At 45.3% G+C, this 23,539-nt stretch overlaps 1 protein-coding gene across 11 annotated transcripts in view; it reads left to right on the forward strand.

The window, feature by feature from the left end:
• macf1a (microtubule actin crosslinking factor 1a) overlaps positions 1-23,539 on the forward strand; it is a 281,499-nt gene that overhangs the window by 54,056 nt on the left and 203,904 nt on the right. The gene's annotated exons all lie outside the window — the stretch shown is intronic.

Here is a 23,539-nt window from a genome sequence, read left to right on the forward strand (position 1 = left end):
GGTTCGAGGTTGCGGCAAATGTACCAGCAGTGCTGCAGTGATTTTTGAAACTGGTTCACATTCAGGCTCCAGCGTGGTTCTCACTCTGCTGGCTCCCTCTCTGAGCGCTGTGGAGTGGGTGGGGTGTGAGCAGGGCTAGATCACAGCCCAGCACCAGGCGATTTCCCTTTCACTTTGTTCAACATCAATAGGGAAGGAGAAGCAGGGCAAAAGAGAGAGAGAGAGAGAGGGAAGGAGAGAGAAAGGGGGAGGAGGGGAGCAACAAAGGCCAAGAGAAAGGATCACAGGGGATGGGGGGGGGGGGGGGGGTGGTGTTTGTCCCAGGCGAATGAATGAAATCTTTATCTCTGCCTCAGAGGAGGCTGCTCTCATACCTCTTTCTCACTTTTACTCTTTTACGTACTTCTGCTTTCTTTTCCTCTCTTAACTCTGTCCTGGTATCCCCCCCCCCCCTCTCTCCCTCTGCCCCTCTCTCTCCCTCTCGCTCCCTCTCTCCTTTCCCATCCTCCCTGAGCTCAGCCCCCTGGTGGTGGAGGTCGGGGAACTCGTCCTCTCTATCTGCCCTCTTTTGCTTTTCCTGAATCTTTGCCTCTGGAGAAAACAGGAAATCACCAAACAAAATGACTTCTCCTTGTTTTCCTTTTGTTTCTGTTTTTGTTACGCCCTTCCAGCTCAGTTACTGGATTTGATCAGCTGCTAATGTAAGTTTTGATTATTGGGCCAACAGCAGGGCGTTTGCACCGCAGGACTTCACAAATACTCGAATGGCACCATGAATCATGGGTGTATTAAAATATATTAATATCATGTTTTATCTATTTAAATACCAAGATGTAAGAGCCATGTTGTGGCTTGATTTTAGTATTTTATTCCCATTGCAGTGGGTCGTCCTCCATTCTAGAGATCGGTGGTTCGATGCAGACTTTTCCCACATGTCGAAGTGTCTTTGGCCATGACATTGAACCCCTCTTTGCTCCCTGTGCTGCGCATTGGTGTGTAAATGTGGTCTGAATGGTTAGATTAGATGGTCTGTAGATGTCCACTGCCATCAGTGTGAATGTCAGTGTGAACGGGTGAATGTGACAAACACTGTGAAAGCGCCTTGAGTTGTCAGAAGACTAGAAAGGCGCTAAATAAGTCCATCCATTTACCATTATTATTTGATAATTGATCTCTAACAGTATGTTTTGGTCTATTAAGACTTGAGTGCTCGTCCCTCCTGCTACTGAATATGTCCTGGGATGGTTCCCTTTGGTATACTTAAGCTCAGCAGAAGTTACTATTTCAGTTATAGGCACGTCAGTTTCAGCATATGGTCAGTTTTTGATAATCTGATCCAGATAATCTTTATTTTTGAGCCTCGCCATCGCTGCACAGCCGACAGAAGCGCACGTTGAAGTTGGACGTGGTGGTCTACGTGAGTCCAAACCCTTTACATCCTGCGAGAACCTGCGAAGAAGGGCTTTTACCAAGCTGCCCCCACAGAATACATTCAATCCTGTTTCGTCAGCACTATTCGGATCAGATAAGCTCGGCCTCAGGAGGGTCCTCTAATTAGATTTATTTTTGTGGCTATTTGTAGTGGATGCTTATGATGGTTGAGCTGCTGTGTTTCAAACAGAAATCATTTGAGCAGCCCACCTATTTTGTGTCATGTGTCCCTGTGTTTTGTGGGGCTGAAAGTGAGCACTCACACTGTCCGCCCGTACCGTGCCCCGTGCTTTAGGGTACTTGTCCCCCCCTCCCTCTCCCCCCGCTGGCCGGGCCCGTTTGTACTCACACTACCTGGGCCTCGGCCAATGCTTCTTGCCTGTCCATACGTCATCACGCCGTAACACGTCACACGCATTGATTGACGTCATCACGCCGTAACAAATCTTTCCATAGACCTCGGAGTTTTTGTGCGTCTTGTCGACTGTTTTTGAATATTTTCATCGACCAAATCTGCAGTAAACACTCCACCTCCATCACACCAACGTGAACCTTTCACCTCCATTGTTGTTGTTGTTGTTAAATGTCCGCGCATGGTCCGTCCTTTTTTTCTTTCTGTGTCCGAACAGTCGCACATAAAATGACATCAGAGCCGTAGGCCTCGTGCCCGTGCTCGTACACGTGCGCACGCTCGTGCTCGTACATGTGCAAACGCGCTCTACAAAAGCCCTTCTCTCTCGAATGGGCCGTGGACGGCAAGTTGGCTGCAGCTAGGTGCGGTGCGGTTGCACTCACACTGGTCAAACAAACTAGGCCTTACCCGTAAAACCTGTTTGGGCACGGTACGGATGGACCGTGTGAGTGCGACCCGAGAGACTGAAAGATTGAAGGTCCTGCCAGAATGCTGCATTTATGCGCCCTCCTGCGAGCTCATTCTCCTCACAGCTATTGATGCTGAATGCTGTTTGCAAAACTAAAAAACATTCTCCCCCTGTGGGAAACTTCTGGGTCCCACTTGAACTGATGCCTGAATGACTCTTGACATTAAAGAGCTTGAACGGGTTCATTAGTATTACATAATGCACACTTCACAGAGTCTGAACCTGGGAAAAGAACATTCCTGCTGTACATGTGTGCACGGAGGCCCAGGATGGGTCATGTGACTCCACACTGAGCGTCTCCACTCCAGCCTGTGAAAACGCTAGAGGGGAATACAACACAAGATCATTCCCTTACATTACTGCAGTGTGCATGAGGCTGGTTTTCAGAAACACAGAAACTTTTTAAGCCTGTGAATATTCTCATATGTCCAGGTCATCGTTATCAAATACAGATACGATCCAATACAATACTGGTACAAAAACGTTTTGTATTGCACATTTTTATGGTAAACAGGGTTTTTACAGGTGCTTGAAATCCTTGAGTATGCTTGAATTTTAATGTTGTGTTAATGTAAGTGCGTAAAAATGCTTGAAAGTCTTTCCACATTTCTTTCACAACAAATCATAGAATAGAAATATAATTTATTTTCTTATCCTTCTGGTATTAGGAAACATTTTTGGTGTTTATAACATAATACCGTTTCTTTTAACGTGATTTTAATGGAAAAAATAAAAGTGAAATAATAATTGTTCAATATCTATATGTATTTGTAGAAATCTGTAATTTACCACAGCTGTAAGGTGCTGGGGGCGACACGGTGATGTGGTGGTTAGCACTGTCGCCCTTAACAGCGAGAGGGTTGCTAGTTCGAATCCCGACTGGGGCCCTTCTGTGTGGAGTTTGCATGTTCTCCCCATGTCTGCGTGGGTTTTCTCCGGATACTCCGGTTTCCTCCCACAGTCCAAAGACGTGCAGGTGTTCGGTTCATTGATGACTCTAAAATCACCCGTAGGTGTGAATGGTTGTCTGTCTCTGTTCGTCTCTATGTGCCCTACGATAGACTGGCGTGGGTGTACCCCGCCTCACGCCCGATGTCAGCTGGGATCAGCTCAAGCTTCCCGCGACCCCGACAGGGACAAGCGGTTGAAGATGAATAAATTAATGTAAGGTGCTGGAAAAGCTTGAAAATGGACCCTGAAAGTGCTTGAATTTGACCTTGGAAATTCAGTACCTGCACCTTTAAATATGTATCATGAGCCAGACAAGAACGCTGGAAATATTGCAGGAATGCAGGAGGGTGTTGTGAGTGTAAACGTTTGTGTAGTGAGAGCTGCTGACGGGGAGAAAGTAGTGAGGAGGAATGCAGCCAGATATACTGCCTAATGGTTTTAGCCTGTCATTGATGTCAACTCTGCTGAGAAAAGCAGCAACGGAGAGAACTGATAGAGGACTTGTAGGAAAGGAGATGGAAGGATGGAAGTGAAGAGCAAGGGAGGGAGAGAATATGGAGAGACTGGGAGGAACAGATCCAGAGAGCAGGAAGGGCACGGGGAGAGAGCGAGAAGTCGAACAAAGGTCTATTTTTGTACCAATCCTCTCTGCAGCCATATGCAGCGTTCTCCTTCAGTAGCCGTCTTTGTTGCGTCTGATCATGAAATCCATGACCCTGGCTTCCTCACAGGCACGCTGATGCAGTGCTTTGACATAATGACTTAATCATGCTCGTTCTCACGGTCAGCGTGGTTCTTGCTGCTCGCTGTCGTGGGAGAAGCGGCTGGTTTCACATTTTCAGGGTGGAATGTAGTTGTGTTGCTCCGGAGGCGACTTTCTTTCGTTTAGTATCCGTGCATTCCTTCCGCGCTCTGGATGCTGAAACTGAAGCTGCTGAATGGCTCCCGAGGCGCTCTGTGTATGAGCACAATTTCCTGTATGCCGCATGTATATTAATAGTGGCCTCTGCTTCTCCCGGTATGAAGCCAACATTGTTCTTTCTCCGTGCTGTGCAGTGAGCACATTACATGGACAACAGGATATTGCACATAAACGGACCACTGAAATTCTCAAAGAGAGGCTGCAACTTTATTCTTACAGTACCAGGGATCATGTTCACGAGTGAGGGGACGATGGAGCATGAGTTTGGCCGGAGAATCGGAGCAGCGGGGGCGATGGTGCTGTCGCTCTACCGCACCGTTGTGACGAAAAGAGAGCTGAGCCAGAAGGCAAAGCTCTCGATCTACCGGTCAATTTTGGTTCCTACCCTCATCTGTGGTCATGAAAGCTGGGTCATGACCGAAAGAACGAGGTTGCGAGTACAATCGGCCGAAATGGGTTTCCTCAGGAGGGGGGCTGGAGTCTCCCTTAGAGAGAGGGGGAGAAGTTCAGCATCCGTGAGGAACTCGGAGTAGAGCCGCTGCTGCTTTGCGTTGAAAGGAGCCAGTTGAGGTGGTTCAGGATCATCTGGTAAGGATGCCCCCTGGGCGCCTCCCTAGGGAGGTGTTCCAGGCACGTCCAGCTGGGAGGAGGCCTCGGGGAAGACCCAGGACCAGGTGGAGAGATTAGATCTCCACACTGGCCTGGGAACGCCTCAGGATCCCCCAGTTAGAGCTGGTTAATGTGGCCCGGGAAAGGGAAGTTTGGGGTCCCCTGCTAAAGCTGCTGCCCCAGTGACCCGACCCCGGATAAGAGGCTGAAGATGAGATGAGATGAGATGAAATCCATCTATTAGTCCAGGACTTTCATAAAACAACAGTCTAAATGTAGCAGAGGTCACAATATTTTAATTTTAGTCCCTAGTTTGGGTCAGGCAGGATCCTACACTTCCCATAATGCAAATCAGCAGCGTCTTTCATCAGGCCTTTCCTGCCTGGTTAAAGCTTTTTCAAATCTTCCGTACTTCCTGTTTGTTTGTTTGTTTTGTATTTACAAGTATACAGGATATTTTACAGGATATATGAATGGAAAAGAAGATCATGTTGCACTAACAGGAGCCTGATGAAACCAACAACAACACCAAACATAGGGATATATTGAATAAAATTGTCACAATACCAGAATTTTAAACTACGATACAACACTAGTATTAAGAAAAGGTCCTTCGATACCCCAGCAGTGAGAAATATAAGGTCTTATGCACTCGAAAAAGGATCTTTTTATAAATGTTTTTTCTTTTTAACAACTAACACACAGTGCTGGTGCAGCCTCGGGTTGGACATCTGATTATAGATGTTTCCTTTTAAAGCTTCAGTACATTTGATACTATCACATAAGAGCTGTGCGGTAATTCAGTGTGAAAATTTAGCGCTTTCAATGGAATTGTATCAAGATTAAATCATACATCTTGATACACAAGTCTAAATTGATGATTACACTATTTGTGTGCACGCATGTGAACATCGTGTGCAGCTTTTTCCTCTATGATTTCACTTTCATATTCATTTGGCACTAAAGTTCTTCATAAAATGAGAAAATACTTTAATTTGTCAAGTATTTTATTCAGACAGGAGTTGACAAAAATAGGCTTTACCATGTGATTATATCATATTATGTATTTATTTATGAGATTACCAGAGAGCATGCTGTATTGTGATATTCATCGTGATCGATATATGAAATGACCTTTTTCAGGACACAAGAATTGGGCCGTATCGACCAGTCCTGCTATCCAGTATGCAATTCACAATCTTGATTTTAAACTGACACTTAAATGTGACGTGTTTAATGATGACTGACTGATTGTTAGCCGTTTGCTTCATAGACAGTTGACGTGTGAATGAAAAGCTTCCTTGTGACGTCGGCCTGTCCAGATATTTCAGCGGACAGCGGAGCTTTAGTGAGAGAGCATCAACAGGTGTGTGTGAGTGTGTGTGGCATGTTCAAATTCCTCCTCACGCCTGGATTCAAGCCAGCACAACAACTGCCGAATGCCCCACCCGTCCAGAAAACATCCCCGGTCACGGCAATGGGCGAGCATAGAGAGGGACGTATAGAGGGAGGAAGACGTCTACTGACGTGGATGATTGATGACGAGGGTGCGGGCTGAATGTGAGAAGTATGTTTCCCAGTTGTTGCGGCCTCTTGTAGCCCACCTGTCTCTCTTGGCACACAGCAGTCTGCGTTTATTCCTGCCCGGAGTTTCCCCGACCAAACGAGCTCTTTACCAACTCCTCTCGGCCCTGCTCGTCCCTCCCCACCGTCCTGCATATGACCAAAACGAGAAATGACAGCCTGTACTTAAAACAGCTTATCAGCTTAAATTAAGAAGCAGTTCTCCACCCCCACCCCCCCTTTAGTCCAGCTGATTCACCCTTATTACAGCTCAGTAAAGCGTATCACTTGTATCTAACCACAGGAAGTGATGAGTCAAGGTTTTAGTTCAAAACGGTCTCCTGAGCAAGTCTGTTTTATTCACAAGCTGGACTCACCTGTTCAGGAGTGTGTGAACGATGTTCTGGGTGTTTAAGTAGAAATTTGGGTTGCGGTTTATTTCCTGGTGCAAAAATAAGACTGACTAAGTAAGACTCAAAATGTACTGTACATGGACACAAATTAGTCGCGGGGGGCTGGAGCCGATCCCAGCTGACATCAGGCGTGAGGCGGGGTACACCCTGGACAGGACGCCAGTCTATCACAGGACACATAGAGACGAACAGAGACAGACAACCATTCACACCTACGGGTGATTTAGAGTCATCAATGAACCCAACACCTGCACGTCTTTGGACTGCGGGAGGAAACCGGAGAACCCGGAGAAAACCCACGCACACACGGGGAGAACATGCAAACTCCACACACAAGGGCCCCAGCTGGGATTCAAACCAGGAACCCTCTTGTTGCCCTCTTGTGCTGACCACCACACACCAATAATAATAATAGTAATTATTATTATTATAGTTATTATAAACAGTATTATTCCAGCCATCTTGTGTGCACACAGTGGCGACGAAAACCTTCCCTTTAACAGGAAGGAACAAACAGACCCAGCTCTGTGGAGGACGGACGTCTGTCTGCACCGGCTGGGGAGGAAGAAAAGAAAAGACAGACAGACAGATGGACAGACGGAGACAAAGACAGACTGACGAGACAGACTCGCAGATACTAATCCCAGCATTTCAGGCGGTATCGGGGGCATTTCTGTTACTGGTATCGGAACAATCTAATACAAAGTACGGCTCATTGCGTCTTATTTGTGTACCATCAAATAAAGTACGAGGGGTCACAAACAGGCGAGATGGCGACTGCACCTTCCCAAGTAACCACCTAACCCACATCCTGAACATCATGGCTCCCTCTGTGCTCTGCTGACACCCCGCCCCCCCCCCTCCCACGCCCCTGTACTCCCCAGCTGTTTGTGGTCACAGGGTGTGTCAGGGGGGGTCTGCTGGGTGCAGTCAGATCGGTATTTGCACGTCGCGCGTTATGACTGACTGCTGTCACAGTACAGGGTTACAGGGTGTGGACGCCTGCTGGTACTCCCGTCATAAAGAGAAACGAACGGGTGAACGACACGCTGCCTGCTCGCTCACACTTTCTGGAAATAGCTGCTTCCTGAAGCGTCAAATCCAGAGAGGGGGGAGTTTTTTTAAGAGAGGGGACTTCCAGGCTCTTTTCAGTGAACTTAAACACCACTGCAGGGTGTGACCAGGGTGGGAGATCACTACCAACCGAATGTCGACACATATCTCTTATTGGCTGGGGACTTTATCTTCGTGACCAGCCACGAGATTAGACGGAGGGAGAGAGGGGACAAAACATTAGGAAGATATTTATTTCAAAATAAACTGCCAGCTGAAAAACAACAACTGCAGTTTCATGAAGTTGCAACATATTTCTCTCCAGAATCTGTTTTTGGTTCTTCATGGGTTTACTGTAAATGTGGCTGAAGACTAAACAGATGCACTCTGATCCTTATCAAGCTTCCCTCCATCCTTTCTCCTCCTCTGTTCCCTCACTCCCTCTAGCCTGCCCTTCCTAAGGTTGTCAAAAGTATCACTTGCATGTTTAAAACGACACATTCCCAGTTAATTATGCATTTGATTGTATTGAAACGACCGAAGCCATGAAAGATGACACCGTGTAGCATGCAGCTAACACTAGTTTACACTTATCCTACAGTTTTGAGACGCCATGGCCGCTGCCGGAGTCGGAGAAGCCGCAGAAACGACACAACTATTAAATCCTCATCAACAAAAATGAACGCTAAAGCCTGCGGGCCCTGACGTGACTTCATGGTGCATTCAGGTGCACATCGGAGAAACTTAGAGCGCACTCACACGGGCTTTAGGGTACTTGTCCCCCCTCCCTCTCCCCCCGCGCCCCAGCCCCGTTTGTACTCACACTGCCAGGGCCGGCCAATGCTTCTTGCTGTCCATACGCCATCACGCCGTAACACGTCACACGCATTGATCGCGTGTGTGTGGCTTTGTTTACAAATCTTTCCACAGACCTCAGAGTTTTTGTGCGTCTTGTCGACTGTTTTTGAATATTTTCATCCGACCAAATCTGCAGTAGACACTCCACCTCCGCATCACACCAACGTGAACCTTTCGCTGCCATTGTTGTTGTTGTTAAATGTCCGCGCATGGTCCCTCCTTCTATTTACATGTGGACGGCCCGCTGGCCGCAGTTGTGCGCGGAGCGGGTGCACTCACACTGCTTAAAGGTACTAGGCTTTAGCTGAAAAACCGGTTTTGGCCCCGGCCAAAAGGACAGTGTGAGTAGGCCCTTAGAGTTGTTGAAAAGTACCCTTCTTCTATCTAGAAGTGACTGTACCAACACCGTGGAGGTTGAATTATTTTTTGTGTGCCTGGGACTTTTCCTCCCCTTGTGCCGTTGTATCGAAACGAGGTGTTGAGCATCGTTTTTTTATACTAGAACCATATGGAAGTTTAAAATTCTGCGTGAAACACCCTGTGAGCAGTCCTTGTGTCCTCCCGTCTCCCCTCTATCCCTCCAGCTGGTTACTGTAGTTGGTTCTTGTGATGAGTGGATATTAATTACAGGCTCTAATGAAAGGAGTGAGCTGGCCACTAGCTGACTGTGTGTGTGTGTGTGTGTGTGTGTGTGTGTGTGTGTGTGTGTGTGTGTGTGTGTGTGTGTGTGTGTGTGTGTGTGTGTGTGTGTGTGTGTGTGTGTGTGTGTGTGTGTGTGTGTGTGTGTGTGTGTGTGTGTGTGTGTGTGTGTGTGTGTGTGTGTGTGTGTGTGTGTGTGTGTGTGTGTGTGTGTGTGTGTGTGTGTGTGTGTGTGTGTGTGTGTGTGTGTGTGTGTGTGTATTCGTGTCGCAGAAATCCTCTTTAAGCATGACCAGAGTTAATGGTTTCCCTGGGTATTCATTTAATTTCATTCATAATGAATTTGTAACTGACATTCATGTAATGTCGTCGGCTTCCTGTCCGCTCTCTTTTGGCTCCATGATGTGAACGAGCTTGTGTCTGAGTTTCCAGCTCTGTGTAGGTTAATGTTTGACTCGTCCTTCACCGTCCCGTACTAGCCAAAGAGTAATTATTGTGTTTTAAAATAACAACGGCGTGACTCCAACTGCTAACATGTGGCACGTCGGGTCTCAGTGAGGGGAAATTATGTGCGAAACGTTGTCGTTTGTCCGAGTGTGTTTATCCTCTTCAGCGGCTCCTTCCTGCTACTGTTGTCGGTGCGTCCTTTGATCATAAATGATGAACTGCATTGGTGTCCGTTCAAACTCTTCCAAGTCCCCCATTTACTTCTGGCAATGTGAACAGTAGGAAACATTGTCTGCTCAACTGCATTTGGGCCATTTACTTAAGAGTACTTTGCTCCTTCTAAACAGACTGAATGCTAATACTGTCTAAGGTCGCACTCACACTGAGAAAGGCGAAAGGTTCACGTTGGTGTGATGCGGAGGTGGAGTGTTTACTGCAGATTTAGTCGATGAAAATATTCGAAAAACAGTCGACAAGACGCACAAAAACTCAGAGGTCTGTGGAAAGATTTGTAAACAAAGTGACGCATCGCGATGACGTCCATCAATGCGTGTGACGTGTTACGGCGTGATGACGTATAGGCAGCAGGAAGCATTCTCCGAGGCCCAGGTAGTGTGGGTACAAACGGGCCTGGGCCGCGGGGGGAGAGGGAGGGGGGACAAGTACCCTAAAGCATGGGGCACGGGACGGACGGACAGTGTGAGTGCGCCCTAAAGGCCCTTTTGACCACAAGAACTTTTCCTAAAGACTAGAAACCTTTCCTAGTTTTTTTAAATGTGTTTTGGCCTTTTGTCCACTCACAAACTGCATTTTAGGTCCCTGAAAACAAACTCCAGCCAGTGTGAAGAATATCAGGTCTGTGGTTACAGTGTTGTTGTGACGGGGGTAACTGAGTTTTCGGCCCCTAATGTCCAAGTGTGCGCCGTGATCTCCTTCTGTTAGGCGTCACATTTTAGTGCATTGGCGGACGTGGTCAGAATAGTTCTGATTCTAACTTTGCTAACATGACTTTGTACATGTTTACACATAAAGCTGCAGGAACTCTTTCACTATATTGAGGAACAGAGGCATCAGAAAGCGTAACGGGCGATCAAAACGCCATTGGGGCCACGTAGCCTTCAGGTAACAGATTATTTTTCAGGCTTCTGATTGGCCAACATGGCTTCAGGGTTCGGGTTATATTGCCGCCTGTTGGTTTGGCGTGCTCTTGCCCCCGTTTTCCAAAATATCCGTGTTCGTCTAGACTCAGCCTTACACTATAAAAGTCATTTTTAGGACCCTAACAAGGAAACAGACACTTTTCATCACTTGCATTGACCGTACAATTTATGATTATAGCTGGTTGTTTGATGTCGGGCAGAAGGCTGATTGTGATTGGCCGGGACACCCATCAATCAATCACATATAAACGTATAAAAGCTCTTTTTAAGCCCTAATATCCTCTTTATGAAATATTGTTCAAAATCCTCTGAATCCTTACTTGTTGTTGATGAAACGTTTTGTTCATATTTCAAAATTGGGGATTTTTGACACTTATATAGAAGAGGAACTGCATCTTAGTCAAGTCTTCAGCATTTATCTCCGGTCGCTTATGCTTGGCTGTTGCTCCAGAGAAACACTGCCTTATTTGTGCGACATCTTTACTGTCGCCCTCTTTATTATCCTGAGAATGAAAAGAAGAAAGCAGAGCATTTGAGCTGCAGCAGTAAAGGTCTTGACAGGTTCTGTCTTGATTTTTTAGGTCAGCGGCCGTGATTCCTCACATAGTTTCTGTTGAAGTAGCAGCTGCCGTTCATAAAAGGCATTGATTTTTTTTTTCCAACATAAAAGTGTTCAGTGTGATTCCCCTAGACGGTCATTTTGTGCTGACCGTGTTTCTTTGAAGCCATTCCTGCCTCATGAATATTAACGTGTCCATATTTAATAACACTCTGGGAACTCCCACGTACAGGAGCGTCTTCAGAGGCAGCGTTTGAGTCTTTAAGCTCATCAGGCCCCATTAAAAACACATCTATCTGTCCGTCGCCGGTGTCCACTCAGCTGCTAATGCACTCTTTCTATTACCGTGTCTCTGTCTGTGAGCAACCGTAACGTCTTCTCATCACACTACGATTCCCGAGAGTGCAGATAAATTGACTAAAAGGTGAATATGCGATGCAAGATTTGAACAAAACCAACTTTAAGTCGAGTCATTGACACATTTGGGAAGAGAATCACTACCTTTGTGTCACGCTGAAGTGGAGAAGTTTAGTTCTCACTGTGGGACATGGGTGCAGATCTCAGGGTTGAAGGCGTGTGCGTTCGTCCCTCCGACAAAAACATGAAACACATGACTTTTATTTTGAAGCACCGCTAGAACGCGACTCGTAGATGCAACAGTGGCTCTGGTTGCCTCAAAGCAGCGGTTTGAATCCTACATAAAACTGAAAGAAGAAGCGATGTTGAGGCTCGGCTTCAGTAGATGAAATTAACGCACACAAGCGCTAATTACAGCCACAAATTCAAGCAAGAACAATGACTTAAAGGCACAATGCAGGAAGTTTGATGCTGAAAACTGGCAGGGGGACTACAGGTGAATAGTGTGTGCATCCACATTGGCATTACTGCAGAGCTGGACCATGTGGAAAGTTTCATCAGATAAAAATATCTCATATTAGCAACATGCAGCTGGTTATTAACACTGAGCAGAAGGAGAAAGTAGCCGCGTGTTGGAGAAATGCTATCACGGGTCCTGCTGCTATATGTAGATGTGACCGTGTTACTGTGAGTGTGTTAAAGTGTGCGAAGGACGAGTTTGTCCCGTCCGACTCCTCTTAGACAACTGTGCAATTCAATCTAAAGCGGGGCACTCAGACTATGTTTCAGACAGGTGTGTGTGTGTGTGTGTGTGCGCACAGATGTGGGTTTTCTGCGGTACATTAGCTTTGTGTGTGTGTTGTATTTCTGTTGTAAATGCGTCCAAAAATAATTTTATTATATTATTTTTAAAGCTTACTTTTGGCAGTTTTTTAAGCCTTTATTATAAAAGAAAGACAGGAAATGAGGTGAGAGAGAGGGGGAGACAAGGGGCAAAGGGCTGCAGGTCGATATCGAACCTGCGGGCCGCTGCCTCGAGGACCTTCGGCCTCTTTAAATGGGGTGACTGCTCTCACCACTGTTCCACCGACCGCCCCAGTTGGTGTTTATCTTTTTATTCCATTTTTTCTTTATTTAAATGCTCAGCAATTGCCTGATAACATGTCTACTTAGTTATTTAATACTTTATTTATTCTCAGTGTTCATTTAGAACTAGTTGACAACGTAATACACTGCATATATATAATATCTAATAATGTTAAATATTCTTTAATTAAGTTATTTGTGTATTAACGCAGCCCTCAGAGCACCTCTGCAGAGTGAAATCAGTGAAAAATCCACATAGAAAATGTTTCTCATAAATAATAATTGATATTGGTCTTAAAAAGTCATAGCAGTCGGCCCTTCATACACATTCAACAAGTCTGTCTGTCTGTCTTTTATTTATCTCTCTTCTCCCCACCTCTCTCTCTTTCTCTGCAGCCTTCTGACAGCGTTACTTTCTCTCCGTATCGTTGCGTTTCCCTCCCACTCGTTCATTCCCACTCTCTGTGTCGTCCACAGCATCAGCTCCATTTCCACTTCTCGCCCACCTTCTCTTTCTCTGCAGCTCTCCATTGTTATTCAGACCTGCACGTGTGTGTTAGTGTGTGTGTGTGTGTGTGTGTGTGTGTGCTTACCACTGGTTTTCATTTTAGAACCACCTCGACTTCTCCGCGCACCTCTGGTCTCCCGGTCTGGATCACACACACAGCATCACAGTGTTATTATTACAATATTCGTACCCATAAGCAGCATATATGAAAATCCACTTCACTTTACTAATGTGCGTCTCTGTGGCGCTCTTCTCCGTATTTGTTCAGCCAGTGTGGTTTGCTTCTTATTCCCGATGATCTATTTGTTGTTCCTACAAAAACAAACGGATGTTACTGGAACCCAAACAGATGTGGGTCACTGACATTAAACCTTCCACTTGGCCAGATATTGCATCCTGCTTTCTTCCTTTCTCCGGCCCTTCCTGTCCCCGACGTCATTGTTTTAGAGCAGGGATGTCAAAGTCAAACACATCAGAGGGCCAAAGAAACAAATACGCTACAAGCCGAGGGCCGGACTTATGGCTACTTCAATGTTTATTAAAACACATTAAAATGATTGCATATAACCTATTGAACCAAGACCTAACACAGTGTACCGTGTTTTATTTAATAATTAAATTAATAATCCAATATTTTTGTATGGCTCCAGCAGTAATTTCAGGTGAAAACATTTTTCAACAGGCTCACAGAAAAAAACAAACTTCCTCCAAAGAGAAAACACATCTGTGTCCTGTACATGAAATGAATAAAGCAAGATTTTCTTATGACTTTAGTTTTTTCAAGGAAAACATTTATCAACAGGCAAACGGCAAAAAAAGAAAATGTCCTTCAAAAATAAAACGTGTTCCTTAATATCAAGATAAAGACGCACAGCTTTGTGAACATGTGCTCTGCCTCCCACCGAGCTTCAAACACCCTGCTCTCATCGTCCACCTTCAGTTTAGCCATTATTGGGGGGGGGCTGAAAGTTGACATCTGCCCTGAATGCTGACGAATATTGAAGCCGAGGCGGCCCACTTGCGGCGCTACCCGGCTGTTAAGTCGTGACGTAACGCCCTTCCAAAATATGATTCCCGGGTCCAAGCCTTTTATTTCTACAACGCCGCAGTGCCATGTTCCCCGTTGTTTGAACAGATCTGAGTTTTTAAAAAACAACGTAATTGTCATTTTACCTCTTTCTCATCATTTAAAAAGGTGTTTAACAGACGAAAGAGGTGATGTAATGGTTCACATGTTTGACCTTTGTGTCTGTTTTGTTTCAACGGAGCATTTGGACCCAGAAATCTTATTTTGAAAGGGTGTTACGTCAGACTTAACAGCCGGACAGTGAGTTCGCGGGCTACCGTTGCATTGTGGGTAATGTAGTTTTGGTGCGTGGAAAAACACCAGCAGGCGGCTGTGGCGTGCGGGCCGGTTCTAATACTAATCAAATATCATCCCGGGGGCCAAGATCATTCATCCTTGACTTTGACACCCATGTATTAGAGAAACAACGATGGCGAGCGGCCAGCCTGGCGTGACTGCCAGTGCGCAAAATGTTCCTCCGTACCTTCTCTGCTCTATTTTGAAGAGCATTAAACACGGTCACGGCTCACATTGATGACCTTGACTGATTGAAGGGGAGACGCCCCAGTTTGTTGTTAATGCGCTGGTCAATTTTGAGATTCTGGTCTATTTTGTCTCCTTAACACGTGTTGTCTGAGTGATTCGAGCAGGTGCCCCATGCAAAGAGGCTGAAGGTCCTCGAGGCAGCGGACGAGGTTTCGACTCCGACCTGCGGCCCTTTGCTGCATGTCTCCCCCCTCTCTCTCTCTCACCCCATTTCCTGTCTGTCATCTATAATAAAAGCTTGAAAACTTTCTTCCTTCTTTCTTTCAAAGAGGTGGAAATGAAATAACCTCAAACAGGTTTTGGTGTTTACTTTGCTTCATTATGTCTATTTGCGTCTTTAGGTTCTGACTAAATTCACCCAAAGTAAGCATTAGATAATGCCTCATTTGCATATTTTAACAGAGACTTTCAGAAAATTGAACTCCTGTCTTTATTCTGAAGGTTTTTACAGAAGGGGTTTGTTCATATATGTTCATATATCATTCATATCCTGATTTATTCCCAAATACATGGAGAAAATTTACTTTTTTAAGACTGTTTTCAGTATTTTCTGATTTATGGAGTTATTAAAAACGATATCTGTAAAAACCTGTTCTGGAAACGTATGCACATTAGCACACATTTCATAAGATCATGCCTCATTTGCACATTTAAACTTACTACAAACTTAATATAAAGGATATTTGTCCTAATGTCAGTAATGAAATAAGGCAGTTTCACAGTGATGTCTATTAAAACTTTAACCCTCACCACCTGTAGTGTCTCCAGAGCAGTATGTATTTCAGTTCTACGTATATACCAAGTGTTTCAGAAGAAGTACAATGGAAATTCATCCCCATGAAAACGTCACAGTTCAATACTGAAACATGTTGAGTGATGAGTCGGAGCGTCTGTAATGGTTTGAGTGGGAGGACATGTTCAGACCTGTGTGGATGTCTGGGTTATCATGAGCTACAGCCCCTCCCTGCCATGATATGTGTGTGTGTGTGTGTGTGTGTGTGTGTGTGTGTGTGTGTGTCTGTGTCTGTGCATGTGCATGTACTGGGTTGTTGTGTAATTCCTAGACGTCGTTCGTATATAAATGTAGGTCAGGTGTGTTTGTTTAAATATCAAATGTATGCCGTGTTAAAGGCTGGTTTGGACTGGACTTTTTACCCCGTTTTATAATCACGTTATTTACAGTATCGCACCTTTTGAAATGCAGTTACAAAGTGCTTTACGATAAAAACAGAACAGAGAATAAAATTAACTAAGTCTAAAATAAATGAAGGTAAAAAATCAGGAGGTTTTCCTTTGGTCAGAAACACCACGCATGGCAAAACAGAGTCTGGGAATCACTTTCATCCAGTGGCAGGCACGCACACGCACACGCACACACACACACACACACACACACACACACACACACACACACACACACACTCTTACACAGAGAGAAGGAAGTGTCAGATCAAGAGGTTCTTCTCTCCTCAAAAGATTGGAGGAGATTAACAGATTTGCAGAGGTGTGTGTGTGTGTGTGTGTGTGTGTGTCTGAGTTTGTGTGCGTGTGTGTGTGTCTTTGTGTGTCTGTGTAATGATGTGTTTATATGGTCTAGCTCTCCACATATGTGGTCTGACGTACGTCGATCTGAAAATTCATTTTTTCAGAATATATCAGGCATGAAACGATACTTTAGAGGGATTTAGAGATGGTGTCATTGTGTAGTGTGTTCAGCCGTCAGCTGATACTGAACACACAGTACTGATCTTTGTTTATCTATTTTGTCCGTGTTCATTTCTAGATTCGGTGTTGACAGTGTTTTAAATATTCATATATTAACAAAGTTATTTGTTTAGGAAAGCAGCCTTCTGTGTACCTTTGAACGCGTCTGTAGGGAATTCCACCGTCCCCACCTTCGTCTGACTGAACTCCTCCGTGTGTTCCTCAGTTAATGAACTTGAGTTTGTCACTTTCTCTCGTGACAGCGCTGCGAACAGACCCCGCCAGCTCTCGTCCGTGTTTTTCCCCCTGATGAATGCTCCTTTGTCTCACGCGTCTCTCTCTACACTCCGACTATCCGAAGAGGCCCAGAGCTGTTTCACCTCCTGACCCTCTGACACATCACGCCGTCCACACATTTATCAAACATGCCCATCCTTTTCCTTCTTTTGTCACATTTAGACACTTAGCACACATTAAAGGAGAGCGTACTTACATGTAGACACGCCTGGCCTCCTGCTGCAGTTTCTCCTTATTTTACACAGCAACATGCTGGAAGTGAAAGTGCTGAAGCATTTATCGTTGTGCCGTGAGCGTCGCTAAACTGATCATAAACCAGCTTTAGAACATTTGCGAGGATGTTGGAGTTTTCTTATAAAGTTTGCAACAGTTGTGCAGGATGAACGCAATGTAGTGAATGGATAAAACGGGATTTAACAGTTTAAAAAAGGGGTTGGATTAACATTCAGTGGATTTAAACCAGCTAGATAATCTGTGTAAATAATAAATAGATGAATAAATGAAATTAACTGGTTCTAATCAGTCATGTTTATTACAAAAAGAGCTGGAAATCAAATGACTGTCGCTGCAAAGAAAGATTGTTTTCATTATTTATGTCATGAATAAGAAAGGGCGACTGTGGCTCAGTGGAGGAGTGGGTCATCCTCCATGCGAGAGTTCGGCAGGTCGATCCCTGAGCTCCCCCGTTCGCATGTCGAAGTGTCCTTGCGCAAGACACTGAACCCCGAATTGCTCCCCGTGCTGTGCATGGGTGTGTAAATGTGGTGTGAATGGTTAGATTAGATGGTCTGTAGATGTCCACTGCCATTAGTGTGAATGTCTGTGTGAACGGGTGAATGTGACAAACACTGTGAAAGCGACTAGAAAGGCGCTATATAAGTACAAGTCCATTTACCATTAACCATAAAAGTTTGAACTTGTTACTGCGGTGTGACAGTGACTTTGCAGGATCGTGAGTTTGAAATGGTAAATATCTCATTTAGTTGTATATTTATAAAAGATGTTAAATCTAACCGAACTGTTCTTTCCTTTTTCTCTCTTCTATGTTGCTGCTTCTGCCGACTCCCTCCACCAAAGGTAAATAACTCCACTTTAATACTGTTTGCTTGCTGAATGTGGATGTGTGAATGGGCTTTCTTTGATACCAGTGCTGGTATTGAATCTTCTCATCGGTCCGATTCCTCATCAAGGTTCAAGGTTTCTTTATTATCCCGAGGGGCCATTTGACGCACGACTCAACTCATCATAAAAGCAGTAAAAGAGCCACAGCGAACAGCATAAAACAAGATAAAACCACAACAAACAACAAACACAATCACTATTTTCTGCCTGTAAAATAAGCAGACAGACAGGTTTTATCATTTTATCATCATAAGTGGAAAGGCGTACGATTCTGGTTCCTATTGGTTTGTTACTGGTTCTCGGTTCCCGTTCCTTTGGCTGGAGCGACCGGCTGTGTGACGTCATGGTGCCGTCCACGGCCCGCCTGAGAGAGGTGGGCTTTTGTAGAGCCCGTTTGCACATGTACGAGCACGAGCGTGCGCACGTGTACGAGCACGAGGCCTACAGTGGTCCTGACGTCCTTTTTGTGGAGGTGGAGTGTTTACTGCAGATTTGGTCGATGAAAAGATTCAAAAACAGTCGACAAGACGCACAAAAACTCTTGAGGTCTACGGAAAGATTTGGAAACAAAGCGACGCATCGCAATGATGTCATCAATGCGTGTGACGTGTTACGGCGTGATGACGTATAGACAGCAAGAAGCATTCACCGAGGCCCAGGTAGTGTGAGTACAAACGGGCCTGGGCTGCAGGGGGAGAGGGAGGAGGCGACAAGTACCCTAAAGCCCGGGGCACGGTGCGGACGGACAGTGTGAATGCGCCCTAAGAGGATTTCTGTCCTCCAGTCAAGTCCATGGAGGACACACGCTGGCTGAGATGAAACGTGATTCACATTCTGTTTTTCCACACACTCGCTGCTGTTTCTCACTCACACGTTTCCAGTGTTTCCTCGCTCTCTCTGTTTCGGTTCTGGTTGTCTTAAAGCAAAACCGTTGACACCTCTGGACCAGTTCACAGTACGTTGCTAGGCCCCGGCCCTTTAAACTACAGGAACTTCTGTGGAAAAGGTGGGAAAATACACACCGCTGCTGTCCTGTCGCTATGGTGACCAGTCACACCACCTCCAACCTCTCTCCCCGGTGTGTGACGACGTGAGGAAAGGTGTGTGTGTGTGTGTGTGTGTGTGTGTGTGTGTGTGTGTGTGTGTGTGTGTGTGTGTGTGTGTGTGTGTGTGTGTGTGTGTGTGTGTGTGTGTGTGTGTGTGTGTGTGTGTGTGTGTGTGTGTGTGTGTGTGTGTGTGTGTGTGTGTGTGTGTGTGTGTGTGTGTGTGTGTGTGTGTGTGTGTGTGTGTGTGTGTGTGTGTGTGTGTGTGTGTGGTTTTGCGTTGATGAAGCGCTGCTGCTGTTGACAGGGCAGTGTGAAAGAGGAGACTCTCTGGGGAGCGTTCAGGATCGCTGAACAGTTTTCAACATTTTTTTTTGGGGGGAAAGATTTCTCAACTTAAAAGAGTTGCTAAGTAGAGCGTGATGGCTTTGAACTTCTTCGTATGCTCAGGATAGCTGGCTTGTGTGTCTCTGGTTGTGTGTGTGTGTGTGTGTGTGTGAGTTTTGTTTTTGCTCTACAGTGGTCATCTGTGTAAGTGGGGAAACAAATTGAGGGCAAATTGGAAGCTATCGCCCTTTGAACTCTGTGGGTCAGGTCATCATCTGAGGTCATCTCAAATCCCTATGGAGCACACACACACACACACACACACACACACACACACACACACACACACACACACACACACACACACACACACACACACACACACACACACACACACACACACACTCTCTCTCTCTTGTCCCCGTTGGCTCTCGTGATTACACAACAACCAATGAGCTCCTCAACCAAATTTCTACGGACCTTCTGTGAAGAAGATGTTGTCATTTATAGTGTTTCAGATCTGTTTATGTCGTAAAGCACGCTACAGTTGAATGCAACAGTAAAATAGAAGTGAAGAAGAATGCATGGGTCGTTGTAAAGATTCATTTCCTGATGAACTGAGAGAAGTAAGAGCCAGGTAAAGGATCATAAACGTACTTAAGAAACCTTAGGAAACAGACTTCGGAGCAAGTGGACACCAAAGACAAGTGCTAACTTTTGAATTATCAGCCTCAAATAAAAAAGTTTCACATCCTCCAGTTTTTCATCATGTTTCTAAATGATTTTGTCTGTAAAATTAACATAATTGAAGCTATAAAACACACACATCTCTTTTTCTTTTTATTCCAAAAGCTATTTTGCTGATTTAAAGCTCTGTGTTGTGGCAATGTGAGCAGTGTGTGCAGATAAACAGTGATATGCTTCCCTCTGTGCCCACGGCGCTCGGAGCATCGGAGGGTCCGCACAGATCCGCTGGATGACACAAAACTAAATGCGGCATTCAGAGAATTCCAGCTACGCTCCGCAGAGGGAAGCCTAAAGGCCCCTAAACATGATACAGGGCAAAAAGGATTTGTGCGGCTGTTCCAATTCTTTCCTATGAAGAGGCGGCAGCGCCCAACGTGGCGGCAGCGCCCAAGGTAGCTGCAGCGCCCGAGGTATCGGCAGTGCCCAAGGTAGTGGCGCGCACCGCTCAGATTTGCCTCTCTGCCGCTGCGCTCAAAGTTCAAGTCAGTTGAACTTTGACCTATTTTCTGCTGACCTTTCAAAAGCGCAACCAATAAGAGAGAAGTTTTGTGTGTAGAAGTGTGACGTTTCCGTTTCCTAGGCAACCAGAGAGCGACGTCAAGCTGGCTAGAAAGGTGGAGGAAAAACGTATTGTTTGCGTGCTCACGTTTCCCGGATTAACGTCGCATCACAATCTGGGATGGAAACGTAATGATGGAGGTTCATGAGCATCACAGCATCTTTGTGAACAGGCCGTTTACGAGCTAGTGATTGTTTTAATACTAACGTTGATTTAGCCGTCTACAGGGTCTCTGCGCCCAACCACGCAGAGAGCAAAAAGCCTGTCATGTGAAGGCCCCTTAACACCAGTCATCCGCCCGCACCACCCCCTCTGCCAAGACACAGAGCTGGATTAAACTGGGCAGCGTCTCCCTTTAAGTCTGTGTGATAATGAAGAAGCATTTGAGATGCTCTGACAAAATGTGTCACGATAAATGACAACTACCGTATTATCCGAAATGATTCATTAACTTTGTGTTGGTTGTGTAATTTCTAAAGATAGTTCCAGCTCTCTTTGGCTGATTTCCTGCTTTACTTCTTGTAGGCGTCAGACCAAGACTGTGATCTTGTACGAGATACAAAATCTGCCCTTTCTCAGCAATCGCCCGCGGTTTCCTGGTGTGAACTCACGCAGAATCAAATCATTTCACCGTTGTTGGACTCTGACGTAAATACACTTGTTATTTACATCAGAGTCACCGCTTTTCTGCCACCCTTTGCACTTCTTACACGTCTTTAAAGTGAGCCTGAAGTCCTGAAGGGGAGGAAGCCATTACAAGTATTTGGTGACAACAGGCTGGTTGCCATGGCACCAGACCTCATCCGGCCTAATCTGCCCTCTTGTGTGTGTGTGTGTGTGTGTGTGTGTGTGTGTGTGTGTGTGTGTGTGTGTGTGTGTGTGTGTGTGTGTGTGTGTGTGTGTGTGTGTGTGTGTGTGTGTGTGTGTGTGTGTGTGTGTGTGTGTGTGTGTGTGTGTGTGTGTGTGTGTGTGTGTGTGTGTGTGTGTGTGTGTGTGTGTCAATAACCAGGTAATTATTTACCCTATTGTGTTAGAATAAAGGGAGAGGACAGAACAGAGAAAACTTGTGTAAATATAATATTTCATTGATGTATTCATGTATCAGGCGTTTCCTATGTTGCCCACACTTGTGCTAAAAGATGCAAAAACGGCATTAACTTGTGGTTCCAGCTCCTTGTAATGGAGTATTTCCTGCTTTTTTCCCTTTTGACATCATTGTAATTCGAATATCTTTAGTTTTGGACCTTTGGTTCGACAACACAAGTGATGATAGGACATCACTTTGTGCTTTGGGAAATTATAATGGCCATTTTTCTCAGTTTTGTAATAAATAATTGATTAATTGATTAATTGTGAAGGTACTGAGGTCTTACAATGAATCTAGTAGTTTAGCTGCCGCCTTAGTCGAGGTGATGTGAGATAGAGCTGGGTATGGGTTTTGAGTATTTTCTCATTTTTACGATAAATTTCAGCGCAAAATGAACGTAAGATGCAAGAGTCAGAACCAAAAGTGTCGCCCAAACTACCTAAATAATGCTGTAACTCAGTTTGTCTGCTGGTTTTTCAGCTTTGCAATAGAAACAATACAGAAAAGTATAAACCATAGACATTTTTATATCATTTCAACGATATGTATTGTCATATTATCCAGCCCACATGTGAGATTACACGATACTAACATCGTAATTCCTCTAAAGATATCATACACTAGACATGGTAAATGCGTTCATGTACTTGTTGTACACAGTAGGTTTTTATTCAGATACTCTTCAGATCCTTTTGAACTGAGACTTAGCCGGTGCAGCAGCTTCACAATCATGCCATATTTACAGCAAACATGACGGTGTAGTGACAGACGACTGCAGAGGCGTACTGTCAGCTGAAACATCAATATTTGCAGGAACACATGCACGAGATAATAAACAGGGAAATTAGTAAAAGAGAGGAGAAGTGGGTGTTTGAGAGTCCTCTTCTGTCTGCTGCTCTGTAATCTGCTCCCGTATGTTGATCCAGCAGGCAGCTGAACGACACACACACATGCACATTTGTACACACACGCACACACACACTTGAACAGAAGACAATGTGAAGCATGACAAATGTATGACAGTCAAACATTCACGCACAGACTCATGCTTCGACATACCACACCGCTTTGAGAAAAAAAGGCACAGCTGAGTAATGAACACACGCCTCCTTTTTTTTTTCCTTCTAATTTCCTTCTCACACCTCACACACACACACACACACACACACAGTCACTCGCTTTAGACGCAAGTGAAACACATGTTCCTGGCTCTGGCAGTGACATCACCCGCCTTGTGGTCAAAGTCCAGTTCCTCTATCCGGCTTAGAGCTGCAAACACACCGCCGCCACACTCAGAGCTACCTTAGCCACCGACACACACACATACACACACACACACACACACACGCGAAGACCGGTAGAAGAAGAAAAGAAGCGAGTAAGAGATGAGGGATTATCTACGCGATTAAGGATGGCTCTTCTTTGACAGCCTGGATCCTGCGGGCCGCACTGATCGACTGCAGCCTCCCTCCTCTCCCTCCTCCTCCTCCTCCTCTTCCCTCCTTCACTCGTTTTCTGTTTTTTTTTATTCTCATTTCTATTCATTTACCTTTTCCCTCGCATTTCTTCCTTACCAGTTTCCTGTACTCTCCCTCTACTTGTAG

This window comes from Echiichthys vipera (assembly GCF_963691815.1).
Source record: "Echiichthys vipera genome assembly, chromosome: 13".
NCBI classification, from domain to species: domain Eukaryota; kingdom Metazoa; phylum Chordata; class Actinopteri; order Perciformes; family Trachinidae; genus Echiichthys; species Echiichthys vipera.